Raw genomic sequence first — 5270 nt, 5'->3', positions numbered from 1 at the left:
AATTCAACCCCTCAGCATGTAATATAGACCCTTTATGACTTAGGTCTGTACTGTCCTATATGATAGCCACTTGCCACATGTATTGAGCACTTGAAATGCAGCTAGTCTGAATTTAGACATGCTGTAAAAGTAAAATACATGCTAGATTTCAATGATTTAGGACCAAAGCAGTGATGTAAAAGGTCTCATTAATAGTTATCTTGATTATATCTTAAAAATGACATTTTGGTTATATTAAATACCATTCATTATTAAAATGAATTTCATCTTTTTTGATTTTAAAAAATGTGGTTATTTTAAATTACATATGTGGCTTGCAGTTGTTTCTAATAGACACTTGTTTCTGCTTGTGAAAAGTCTATTTGCTCTCTTCCAAAAGTGAGTGCTAAATTCCTGTTTCGATTCCTTTGCATATCTGCTTGGCATTCTCTTTCTTAGTACCGTCCATTGGCAAAAGACTACCCACTCTACCCCATCTTTGACCACCCCCCTCTCCAGATCTGCTTTAGTTGCCCTATGTCTATAATACCACATCATTCTTCACAGAGCCTCATCTAGCACTTATCTCACTGTATGGTGTTTCTTGGTTTATTTCTGCCTCTTTTGAGACTGGGGCTGATTCTCTGCAAATATCCTGCATTGAATACACTTTCTGGGTTAGCATAATGCTTAATGTTGTTGAATGAATGCAAGAAGGACTTGGTTGAATAGCAAATCTAAAGGAAAATTTTAAGGTATGAATGTGGATGATGGCTCTAACCCAAACCCACCACCCTAGACACAGCCCCCAAAATAGACCCCAAACTTCCCCCACTTCCTTCACAAAAAAACCCCCACCAACATGAAACAGGAGCCACTATAGAGTTACATATAAACCCAGTAAACATTTATTTTTGAGAAAACATTAACTGTCGTAAAATAAAAGTCTCAAATCCTTGTTATCTTTTCACTCTAATGTCAAAAGTTTATTAAAAACAAAAACAAAAACAAAACCTGGTTCTTAAGAAACAGCTGGAAACGGCTGAGAAAGTTAGTAACAAAGTCTTAGTAAACAGTCCTTCAGTCATTTCCTACTTCAGTAATGGTAAGTTTTCATTCTCAGAGAGAATGGTTTTGTGGCAGTGGCTTCTTTCTTCATCTTCAGAAAGGCTGATAAAGTCCCTGATAACCACCGTTAAAGGGAGATGCTTCATTCATTTGAACATTGTAATTAGTAAATGCAGTTCCAAAAGCATTAGTCCCATAGTTATAGCTAAGAAAATACTCTCCACCATAGGTATTAAACACTGGCCGATCATTGTAGTAGGCATTATGGAAATTGCCATACACTTGATTAGAAAAATTAAACCCTTCATTACAGGCTGAGAAGGGAACAGGAACAAACACAGGAGAAGGGCTTCCATCACCTCCAACTGCCCCACAAACATTTGGATTTGCTCCAAAAGCATTTGGGTTTACTCCAAAAGTACTTGGGTTTGCTCCGCAAAGATCTGGGTTTGCTCTGCAAAGATTGCGGTTTGCTCCAAAAGCACTTGGATTTGCTCTGCAAAGATTTGGATTAGCTCCAAAAGGATTCGGGTTTGCCACATAAGGATTCAGGTTTGCCACATAAGGATTCAGGTTTGCCATGTAAGGATTTGGGTTTGCCATGTAAGGATTTGGGTTTGCCTGGGAGCCTATTCCTCCCCAGCGGTTGCCAACTCTGGCAAAAGGAAACTCTCTTCCTCCCCTGTGTTGCGACTTCACATATGCTTTTGGGAGTGCAATTTTAATTTCGCACCGCCCAGAGCCAATTAGATGGTACCTGGTTTCTAACAGCTTCCTCACTGGTTTTTCATCCGTGTATGTGATAAAACAGAAGGCTCGTCTTTCGTTCATTCTTGGACACACTGGAAGCTCAATATTCTCAATCATGCCAAAGGCCCCAAAATACTCTCTGATTTTTTCCTCAGACATACGGGGGTTCAATCCTCCAACAAAAACTTTTCTTGGAGGGAATTTCACTTCCATGGCTTTAGCCCGTTTAAGGTCGATCATTTTGCCATCCACTTTGTGCTCTTCGACTTGGAGCACCTTTTCAACGGAGGCACTATCTTTGAAAAGCACAAATCCAAACCCCCTAGAGAGTCCGGTGTCTGGATAGGTTTTTATAATAAAATCTAGGATCTCCCCAAATTGGGTCAAATATTCGAGAAGAGCTTGCTTACTGATATTGCGGGATATTCCCCCGATGAACATTTTACTGGCATCGTACTGATTCTTGCTGGCTTTGATTAGGAACCCCTGAGGGAATTGTTGTGGTTCATCCACTCTGTTCATGGCAAAGTTAATGGCGTCCATCGAAGGGAGGCTGGCGGCGGCGGGGCTGTATCGTTGCCGAAAAGCGTGGCTCAGTTTCAACTGGCAGAGAGGGGGAATATGGGAATTGGTGGGGGAGGTGACGAAACAGGGACGCGGTGACGTGAGACGGTGAGACCGTGGGAGTGAGTGGTTTGAATTTTGAAATGGGCGGTTAAGGAGGAGTGCTTATTGTACACCGGCTTGCTCTGGAGAAATTGTCTGGCTTCTGGACCTGATGTTTATGCCTTTAAGGACAAAATAATAGCCTCTCCTCCCCCTACCCCCTGCAAAGGGAAAGTTTATCAGGAGCCACAGCTACACCTTGGTGGCGCATTCAAGTTTTGTTAAAACTCGATAGTTCTTTCAAGATGGAGCCTGCATGTCTCTGTTGCCACTTGTTCATCACTGTCCTTTCCATCCTTCTGGTGTCTGTGGAAGTATTTGGGGGCTGGGGTGGGAAAGGAGGTGAGGAAGGTAAACTGGAAAGTGAGTACAGGAGGAGCACAGTACCTGCAGGTGACGTCGAAGTAATCTAAAATCAAATTCAAAAAAAACCTTTGTTGATATGTAACTTACATATGACCCAATTCATCCTCCTGACATGTTTAATGTATTTACAGAGTTGTGCGATCATTACCACAATTTAATTTCAAATTAAATTAAAATTTTTAATGACAATTTTATAAAATTAAAATTTAATTCCCCCCAAAAGAAATTCTGTACCCCAATTAGTCTCTTATCATTTTACCCTGAACCCTCAGAAATCATACAATCTGTGGCCAATATTTTCAAAGATCATCCATATTGTGGTGTATTTCAGTATTTCATTATTTTTTTATGGCTGAATATGTTCTACTGTACAGATTAACACATTTGGTTTATCTTTTTCTATAGGAAAAATATTTGAAAGTATTGATGTTGTTATATTATTACATATGTGCATTATAGTTAAAATAAGAATTATAAGGGATTTTTCTGTCAGTCATTTGTGTTTCTGATTTCTGGCATGATCAGTCAGTCAGTGTAAAAAGGTTTTGTCACAACTGTCCAGGTTATTGAGATGTTATTTAATAATAGTTTAACCTCTCCTTGCATCTGAAGACAAAAACTCAAATTTTTGAATGCTTAATTGACTAAGTTCTTCCTTGACCACTTCCTATCCCATGCAATCGAGTAATTTCTGTTTGTCTTCTTTCAAATACTAGCTTTTTTGAGGGAAGGATTTTTAAATTCCTCCACAGTACCTCCCTACATATTCTATCTCTAAATACTTGCACTTAATGAATTTCTGCAATTACTATTTTTTAAAAAAATTCCTATTGTTAATAATAATAATACATGCTTATTTCTCTCTTTAAACTTGTGTACTCACCATCATTGGGACAGAAGAGAAAGGGAACTGTATTTTTAAAATACCCTCAATGAAATAAACCATAGGGAAAATGAATTATTTCACAACAAAGGTAAAACTAAAAATTCTAGGAAAAAAGTCCCTAGCTCACACTTTAGTTATAAACTATTTGAAGGCCCATCTGCTCTCACATCTTAAGTGCTATTCCACACTGCTGTGCCTCTGTTCATTCTGAACATTCTTCCTCAAAAAGCCTTCCGTCTGTGAACCTATTATACCCTTTTTCTACATCTTTGTCAAGGTGCGTGTGTGTGTGTGTGTGTGTGTGTGTGTGTGTGTGTAATCTGTCAATGAGCTTCTCATGGATAGGTGACAGGCACAGTGCCATACTTGAGGTTTCAACACAAAGGATAATATGTATAATACACATTTTTTTTTAAAAAAAGGAACTCACCAAATGCTTGTTGAAATAAACTAAGCAGTGGGGTTCTGAGGACCACATTTTTTTAAATGCTTCAGCTACCTGACCTCTGAGAGGATGAACCTATTGCAGATTACTTCCTGAATGCTGATCTGCCACAGTTTCAGAGATCTGACCTCTCTTCTTAGAGAAGAGGCTGCAGTATTGAAATTTTCTTATTTCTGGGTCATTTGCAAACAAATCCAGATAACCACAAAGAAGCCAGAGCTCTCTTTAGCTCCTGCTTTCACTAGAATGAGAATCTTAGGGGCATTGTATCCTCTGTGTTTCTAAACTAATGAGGCGCCTCGATGGCTAGTTACTTACCTGTGACTCTTTTTCTAATTAGGCCTTGGCCGATATCATAGTTTAGACCCCTGGGTGGGCTAGTTAGCTTTATTCACTTACATGGCTACAGGCTGCCCCCCTGACCCCAGTTCTTGGCTTTGCAAATGCATGTTCCTGGTCACAAGGGGCTGCTGGGTCTGAGCATGACAATGAATCAGTTACAAGACAATGCTCACTCCTGGATCCAAAATTCAAAGCATTTAACCTACTGATCTTGGGTCAATAGTGTCATCTTGGTACATGAAAGACAACACATTATTACTGGAATTACTTTTGAGGCAACAAAATTAAAAAAAAAATTGTGTTTCTTCTTGATCCCCTAATGAAAATATTTTTGCTCATTGAGGTACTCCACTCCCACACACATGCTCTGTGATTTTTAGCTGTCTAAAACATTTTTAAAAGATTCCTTTCCATGGTAATATCTAAAGAAATTAAAATCTGTACTGTTTAGCTTTAGACTTCCATGGCGATGGCACCACACAACTTAATATAGGTTAGGTATTGAAATATTGTCATCATATTCTTTATATATATATATATAATGATTTTTTTCAATATAGATAGTTTACAGTGTTCTGTCAATTTTCTCCTGTACAGCATGGTGACCCAGTTACACATACAAGTATACATTCTTTTTTCTCACATTATCATGCTCCATCATAAGCAACCAGACATAGATCCCAGTGCTACACTGCAGGATCTCATTGCTTATCCATTCCAAAGGCAATAGTTTGCACCTATTAATCCCAAGCTCCCAATCTATCCCAC

At 38.8% G+C, this 5270-nt stretch overlaps 1 pseudogene; it reads right to left on the bottom strand.

The window, feature by feature from the left end:
* Positions 1 to 1140: 1140 nt before the first annotated feature.
* Positions 1141 to 2340, bottom strand: LOC100511612 (heterogeneous nuclear ribonucleoprotein D-like-A pseudogene; annotated as a pseudogene).
* Between the last annotated feature and the right edge of the window lie 2930 nt (positions 2341 to 5270).

This window comes from Sus scrofa, chromosome X (assembly GCF_054392235.1).
Source record: "Sus scrofa isolate SSC_HxYL_T2T_F1_AM1 chromosome X, Sscrofa_HxYL_maternal_Yorkshire_Landrace_v2.0, whole genome shotgun sequence".
Classification (NCBI taxonomy): domain Eukaryota; kingdom Metazoa; phylum Chordata; class Mammalia; order Artiodactyla; family Suidae; genus Sus; species Sus scrofa.
The sequence above is the reverse complement of the archived record's forward strand: the minus strand, read 5'-3'. Positions and strand labels throughout refer to the sequence as shown.